This window comes from Branchiostoma belcheri, unplaced genomic scaffold (assembly GCF_001625305.1).
Source record: "Branchiostoma belcheri isolate BF01 breed outbred unplaced genomic scaffold, Haploidv18h27 scaffold194, whole genome shotgun sequence".
In the NCBI taxonomy this organism is placed as follows: Eukaryota; Metazoa; Chordata; class Leptocardii; order Amphioxiformes; family Branchiostomatidae; genus Branchiostoma; species Branchiostoma belcheri.
In genome coordinates, this window is record NW_017803424.1 from 255117 (window position 1) to 263887 (window position 8771).

General features: G+C 42.3%; 1 protein-coding gene across 1 annotated transcript in view; it reads left to right on the forward strand.

The window, feature by feature from the left end:
* Window positions 1-8771, forward strand: part of LOC109468182 — a 34248-nt gene that overhangs the window by 18158 nt on the left and 7319 nt on the right. The window lies entirely within an intron of this gene.

Consider the following 8771-nt stretch of genomic DNA (forward strand, 5'->3'; position numbering starts at 1 on the left):
AGAGCTCTGAAGATATCATGTTATTGATTATAACTATTAGGCTGAACAGCCAGTACTCTGTACACACAAATGAAGACTTCGTCACGCAACTCTGCACAGGACTGCTCGCTCAACTCTCCGTCAGCTCTGCGCCAAATAAAATCAATTCGTTGGTTGGCGTTACGGTTCTAGTTTTACTTTCACCTCTTTGTCGGTCTGCTCTCAAAACAAGTCAATTCGTCATGGCTGGCGACACTAGTTCAGTTTTGTATAGACCTCTGAAGATATCAAGTTAATTGAATATGACTATTAGGCTGAACAGCCAGTACTCTGTCAGAAACTAAAGACTTCGTCACGCAACTCTGCACAGGACTGCTCGCTCAACTCTCCGTCAGCTCTGCGCCAAAACAAGTCAATTCGTTGGAGCGCAAAGAGGTGAAAGCAAAACTGAACGGTGACACCAACCAACAAATTGACTTGTTTTGGCGCAGAGCTCTGCGTGTGCCACAGACTGACGGATAGTTGTGCGAGCAGTCCTGTGCAGAGTTGCGTGACGAGTGACAGAGTACTGGCTGTTCAGCCTAATAGTAATATTCAATAAACAGGATATCTTCAGAGCTCTATGCAAAACTGAACCCGTGACGCCAACCATCAGCATTGACTTGTTTTGTACTTATAGCTTTATTTACAATGGTCTAACCAAAAATAAGCGGTGACGCCAACTAAGGAATTGATTTGTTTCGGCGCAGAGCTATTGACTGCAAGCTTGAAACCGACGTAACCCTACCTGTCAGAGCAGCAATAGCCAGCTCTGCGGTCCCCTGGTACGTTACAAAGCCTAGTAGTCACATTGAACTGGCCTTAAATTCCAAGAGCTCTATACAAAACTGAACCTGTGTCGCCAGCCATGACGAATTGACTTGTTTTGAGCGCAGAGCGCAAAGAGGTGAAAGCAAAACTGAACGGTGACGCCAACCAACGAATTGACTTCATTTGGCGCAGAGCTGACGGAGAGTTGGGTGGCGTGTTGGATACTGCCTGGCCAATTTGATAATGTCTTTTGCAGCCACCGAAACATCTGCTTGGAGATTAGGCGACCGTTTACAAGACGGAAAATAGCCGCGGAGCTGCTAAAATAGCCCTCCGAGAGTTGTCACAAACAGCTCTGTGACCAGACAAGTTAATTCGTTAAACCTTTAGTATACAGGAACAATATTCAGAGAGACAACATATTTGCTCCATAGAAAACAAATAAGTCCAAACAAACATGCTTTTTCCCAGAATTTTGTTGTGTGACCGATCATGCAGGGTGGCACCTATTGTCCTGTATTTTACAACCAACATCCGCCCTAATCGAGACGGCCACCCGCACACAAAACAAGCCATGCCACGCCATGCACAGTTGTGAACTAGGTGTGAATGTGATAATCCAAAAGTCAAAAGAGTGCAAAACTGAACCTGCGACCCCGCCATCGAATTGACTTGTTTTGAACGCAGAGCTCTTCATGCTTTATATTACTGACGGAGCTAGGGCTGTCCAAGAACCTCTATGAACTCTGCTAAGTTTTGTTTGCTTGGGAGAGCCCCTGCACGAGTAGTCACACTGAACTAGCTTAAAATCTACGGAGCTCTATACAAAACTGACGCCAGCAATCGAATTGGCTTGTTTTGAACACATAGCTCAAAGATTTGAAAGCAAAACTCAACAGTGACATATTGACTTGTTTTGTCGCGGAGCTCTGTATGCTTTTAACCATGGAGTTAAAATCTCTATCAGTCTATGTTTTTTTTTTAACCGACGGAGCTAGGGCTTTCCTAGCACCTCTGTGAACTCTGCGAAGTCTTGTTTGTTTGGGAGAGCCCCTGGTACGTTACAAGGTCTAGTAGTCACATTGAACTGGCTTAAAATCCACTGAGCTCTATACAAAACTGACGCCAGCCATCGAATTGGTTTGTTTTGAACGCGGAGGTGATAGATTTAAAAGCAAAACTCAACAGTGACGACAACCAGAGAATTGACTTGTTTTGTCGCCGAGCTCTGTGCGTGCTTTATGACTAATCTCCAAGCAGATCTTTTGGTGGGGGTAAGACAGTATCAAATTGGCCAGTCTGTATCCATTTCCCCAACCTTGGGTGGGGAAATGGATGTTACAATGCCCCTGGTACGTTACAAATCCTAGTAGTCACACTGAAATGGCTTAAAATCCATGGAACTCTATACTAAACAGACGCCAGCCATCGAATTGACTTGTTTTAAACGCAGGGCTCAAAGAGGTGAAATTAAAACTCAACAGTGACGACAACCAGCGATTTGACTTGTTTTGTCGCGGAGCTCTGTATGCTTTATAACCGACGGACTTGGTCTTGTGCGCAAAGAGGTGGAATCAAAACCGAACCTGTGACGCCAACCAATGAATTGAGCTGTTTCGACGCAGAGCTATTGACTGCAAGCTTGAAACCGACGGAGGCCGACCTGTCAGAGCAGCAATACCACCTCTGCGGGCCGCTGGTACGTTACAAAGCCTAGTAGTCACATTGAACTGGCTTAAAATCCCCGGAGCTCTACACAAAACTGAACCTGTGTCGCCAGCCATGACGAATTGACTTGTTTTGAGCGTAGAGCGCAAAGAGGTGAAAGCAAAACTGAACGGTGACGCCAACCAACGAATTGACTTCATTTGGCGCAGAGCTCTCCGTGTGTCAAAGACTGACGGAGAGTTGAGCGAGCAGTCCTGTGCAGAGTTGCGTGACGAAGTCTTTATTTGTGACAGACTGAGAGTACTGGCTGTTCAGCCTAATAGTCATACTTAAATACCTTTATATCTTCGGAGCTCTATACAAAACTGAACCTGTGTCGACAGCCATGACGAATTGACTTGTTTGAGCGCAGAGCGCAAAGAGGTGAAAGCAAAACTGAACGGTGACGCCAACCAAAAAATTGACATCATTTGGCGCAGAGCTCTCTGTGTGTCACAGACTGACGGAGAGTTGAGCGAGCAGTCCTGTGCAGAGTTGCGTGACGAAGTCTTTATTTGTGACAGAGTACTGGCTGTTCAGCCTAATAGTCATATTCAATAAACATGATATCTTCAGAGCTCTATACAAAACTGAACCCGTGAGGCAACCACCAGCATTGACTTGTTTTGTACTTATAGCTTTATTCAAATAGGGTCTAACCAAAACGAAGCCATGACGCCAACCAATGAATTGAGCTTTTTAGGCGCAGAGCTATTGACTGCAAGCTTGAAACCGACGGAGGCCGACCTGTCAGAGCAGCAATAGCCACCTCTGCGGGCCGCTGGTACGTTACAAAGCCTAGTAATCACATTGAACTAGCTTAAAATCCCCGGAGCTCTACACAAAACTAAACCTGTGTCGCCAGCCATGACGAATTGACTTGTTTTGAGCGTAGAGCGCAAAGAGGTGAAAGTAAAACTGAACGGTGACGCCAACCAACGAATTGACTTCATTTGGCGCAGAGCTCTCCGTGTGTCACAGACTGACGGAGAGTTGAGCGAGCAGTCCTGTGCAGAGTTGCGTGACGAAGTCTTTATTTTTGACACAGTACTGGCTGTATATCGCCTACTACTCACAGAGCTCTATAGAAAACTGAACCCGTGACGCCAACCAACGAATTGACTTGTTAGGGCGCAGAGCTCTCCGTGTTGCGCAGAGTTGCGTGACGAAGTCTTTATTTGTGACACAGTACTGGCTGTATATCGCCTACTACTCACATTGAATTAACTTGATATCTACAGAGCTCTATAGAAAACTGAACCCGTGACGCCAACCAACGAATTGGCTTGTTTTGGCGCAGAGCTCTGCGGGGGTATCGCGGAGGGCTGTACGAGCAACCTCCATGGAGGAGCTCTGCAGAGCTGAGGGCTGAACGAGCAACCTCCATGGAGGAGCTCTGCAGAGCTCCTCCATGGAGCTAGCTCGTGCAGCCCCTTCTCGGTTTTTCAGACGTTTTAGGTAGCATCCTACCTTTCGTCAGTGAAACTGGAGAGATCTCAAGATCAACAGGTTTTAAAACACGAACTCACTAACGTTTACGGATCCATAACAGCGTCTTGTATCGAAAATATATAACGGCAGTGAACCTTAATCCGACACTTTTATACCCAGGCAAGATTGAATGATGAATCCACAACCAGACATTCGGTATTTTCGTAAATCACTTAGTGCATCTTGTAGCCTATTTTTAACGCCATACCTACGTGTGTGTCACTCTCCCAACCATTGAGATATCGCGGGAAAATTGCGTATTCAACATCGCTCCTGATTTCACCGTGCCCTGCGTATTCTGTTCTAAACGAAACCTTAATCCGACGCCATGCAACAGTGTAGCTGTTTGCCTGTAATTTTGCTATTCACAACAACATTTTTTCTCAATCCCTTTGTCAAACAACAGACACTTATACTAGTTATAATCGGCATCAAAAGTAACAGTCGGTAGGCCGGTGCGGTGCACCGTCGGCAGCGCTACAGATCGGTATCACGTGGCTTGGGACTATCGAATTTTCAAAGAAGGGGACCACATTCGAATCAGTTACGGCGAGGCATTTCCTTCCAAGAAATATTTGAATATGGAATAATTGAAGAATTTTACGATAATTTTACCATGCAGAAAGCTTTATTCTGCACTATTCTGAAGTATTCATCACTAATTTTGACGATATACAAGTGTTGCGATCATTTGCCACATCCACGTACGGACTAGTGGTATCGTCTTCAACAACAACAACAATTCAAAATGGCGGTTTTGTTCGATCAGCGGCTGAAATGACCGTAACGAACTCGCTCTGTGCTTAAAAAGAAGGACACTTCTAGGCAAGTGGTTTGTCCACAACATACACTTTATTAATTGTTTTTTTATTCGCTGTGACGTTGAATGTATAGCATGGGGATGTAAAGGAGAAATTGTCGATGTTTTGACCACCGTCCTTCCGGAAGCTTCCTCCCACGACATGCCTACCAGTGTAAAACAGCCTGAAAATTTTCATGACCTCGTCTCCACAACATGTTGACTTCGTTAGCTCAGTGTTTCAAGTTTTAGGCTGTGTACCTTATTGAGTTTGTAAAGCAATTAAAAGACTTTGCATATCAGTGCTAGATCCTAACAGACAGAGGAGTGTTGAAAAGTGTCGGATTAAGGTTGCGTCGGATTAAGGTTCACTGCCGTTATATTGAAAATCTATACCGTTCATTTGTCTAAAAAGATCCCAGAACAAATTACAAATGTACAGGTCTTAAAAAATCTATCTACACATTGTATCTATCTATATATTTATCTATCAATCAATCCCTCTATTTATATCTATCTGTCTCTAATAGACAGATATCAATATATACTAATCAATCTGTCTCTAATAGACAGATATCAATATATACTAATCATAATGTAAACATATCATCATTTTGACTGATCTATTTGTAACAAGAAGAAAAAAAAAGGAAAAAGTGAAATATCAACTACATTCAAAAATGCAAAAACGGAGGTCTGAAGCACCAGTTGCTCTAAACAATTGCTCTAAACACTTTTTCACGATGGTAGGTTCCGTTGTTGATGAACATCAGTAAGATGACTACCACTGTGACCAGAGTCCCCAAAACAGCCAGGCCGGCGGCGATGTGGCAGACATAGCGGCTTCTTGCTGCATCCGGTTGCGTCGTGTCAGTGTCTGGTAGAGAAATGTTTGATAATGCAGAGTCATCAATTACACCGTAAATGCACATAGATAATTATTAAGGACAGCTGACGTTTTATTCTACGTAAAATAGATTTCAAACGGCTATATAATTTTGTGCATTTTATTCCTCCTTGTCTTTTAATAATTCATCCCTATTCAACGGAACCACCGATAAATTTAAAAAGTAGATACAGGAGGCAAGGAAAGGGTTAGAGAAAACAGTCTTCAGAAGCGTACTGTACCTGTAGACGTGTCCGTTCCAAAATTCAATTCTCCGGAGGTATTCTTTAGTTTCACTGACTCAGCTTTTTCGTACACATTTGAGAACGAGTCCTGTCCTTCTTGATACTGTTCGCCAGGGTCGCCATGCCCGCTAGTGTTACCTCGGCGGGCGGGAGGATCTGGGTAGGGCGCCCACGGCCTGTTATTTTGTTCCCTGCCGGACACCGTTTGCGGAGTCCTGACAGGCGCTGCTTGCTCGTACATTTTTACTGCACACACGTCTGACGGTTACACAGGCAAAAACAGAAAATCTATTGATTGATCTAGTCAGAATTTTAATGCTTCTGTTCTTTCCTTTGGACGTTGTTTTTCTGAAAATGACAGACTAATCTGTGTGGGTCATGATGACTGACCGTTGCACAGGAAAAAAAACAGCAAAAACTTTACATATATTCAAGTTTACAATATCATATCCAAGTCTGACGACATATTTATGAATATGTACATATTTCTAAAAGCAAGCGCCTTCATTGTTCTTTCCTTTGTATTTTGTTTTCTGAAAAAAGCAGACTCATTTGTGTGGGTCATGATGACAAAAGTCAACCTTAACCGTACAGACGACGCTGTGGGGCATTTTTACCAGCTGTGTTTGTATTGATGACAAGAAAACAACGTGGAAGTCGCCCGTACATGAGTCAGCTGTGCACGAGGCCGTCTAATTCTTAAATGTAAAATTTTAGTACAATAAAAAATGTGTTTTATTCAATTTTAATTTTATTGATTGGGGATGCAACAGTGCATGGCAAGTGGTAGCCAGGCAGCAGCAAGGCTGGTAGCGGCTACCACTGATACATAGAGCATAACACAAATCATCACAGTATACGTTTATATGCGTTTACGACGCATAGCTTCGTATTCATTTGTGTGTATTGAATTGCAGGCTGATTGTCTGAAGTTATATTTTTTTTCAGGCTTCTCCTCCCGGACTATATAAACTTTCTGTAAATATTTGTATTTGACAGTCTGCACAAGGAAATATTGGAGAGAGGTAAACACATATAAACGTATTCTAAACACATATACACGTATTCTGTAATGATTTGTGTAATGCTGTTGTATTATATATTTAATTTTTCAGCCTAATATGTGACAAACTCTATATCTATACCGGTGCAATAGCTTAATCGGGTAGACTGCTGGCTTTGATACCATTTTGTACATACCAAGCCTTCTTTTATCTAAACACATAATATTAAAAGTGTGTTAGCCCCCTGCTGAAGTGCTTGCAAAATTATGTGGCCCAAGGGCTACATAAATGGAGATACCCCCGCCATTGTGTCAAATACTATTTGTTAATCTGGGGAAAAAAAAGCAGAAGGTGTAAGTCAGAAAGTGGGTCCCACCTTTATATAATATTCCCATAGGGCAAAAACTGTGCACAGCTACCTTGAAACCAGTTCGCCGAGTTTTGAGCGTAATTAGATTAGAGTGTGCACGCTACTGGTGTGTTCAGGGTGAGCTAAGGTTACGGTGTTTGTTTAGTATAGATTTTCAGTTAATGTTACAGTGATTTTTAGTATAGATTTTGAGTTAGGCCAAACTTCTGTTTTGGGTAGGCTAAACTTCTGCCTGGTCAGCTTCAAGAAGACAAAACCTTACAAAGAGTCTTCAGAACAGGTATTGTTTTACTCCTTTTTTTTATCAATGGTGTCAGAAGTGGTCCGGATTCCACGTGAACGTGAAGGTAAAATGCTGGTGCGTTCTGAAAATATGTACTTACGTTCGTAAGGTTGACATGTTAACGCTACCGCCTGAATTTACAATTTATTCTGTGATGCACCGAGAAGGAACAGTGTTCTGGTATGTAGACAGCAGAGTTTATTTGTCAAGGCCACATTGACATAACTTTATATAGCGAACAAAAAAAAATTAGTACGCTCATTGTTATTAATTAGTAAAAAAAAATTAGTACGCTCATTGTTATTAATGACATCCCCATCCCCATTTCTAGGTTTCTTAGTCTGAATGAAATCAAATACTGTAAATTACTTTACGTTCGCTGTAGCAAAATTTCACGGTCTGAAAAAGTGGATATGTTGGTGAAATTATCGACCTTTTCGGGAACGGCAAATGCAGCAAAAAGAAAGACGGCAAATTCCTTCTTGACGGTAATGTTAAGTACAGAAATGACTGCGAAAACCGCGAATATCAAAGGACTGCGAAAAATCGTGATTTACAGTAAATTTTATCTGCCAAACCCAACCTAACCCAACCCAACCCAAGGACAATGTATAGTGACCTTGCCCAACCCTTGCCTAACCTTCCCCCGCCGAACATAGTCGTAATGAGAAGGTACCAGTAAATGAATTTTTCCATTGAATCTTTGATGGATCCATGAAAACTAACTTGTTAACCCTACCTAGACCGGGCTTTTTTTGACATGGGGGGACCGGGGGGGGGCTCTTTTGACCCCCCCCTAAGAACTCGCGAACGGTATGTCGTATGACCACCAAATTTTCAGAGAATGGTGTACTAGTGAAAATTTATCATATCTACAAATTTTATGTCGTTATGACGTAATATGACGTCATTATGACGTCATTAATGTGATTTTATTGGCCAAAACCGTCTAAATAGGTTTTTCCCTGAAAACCTCCCTGGTATACAAAATAACTTTACCAAAAGTGTTTATGACAGAATATTAGTGTGTACTAAGTCTTATGTTGCCCATAGCAACACCGGTGACGTCATAAAATGACGTCATGCATATTTAAGATATCCGCCATCTTGGATCATCAATCTTGAATTTCAAAAATAGTTTTTTTCATGATAAAGCCTAAAATACATTGTAAACATACTAAACACCTTCATTCAAAC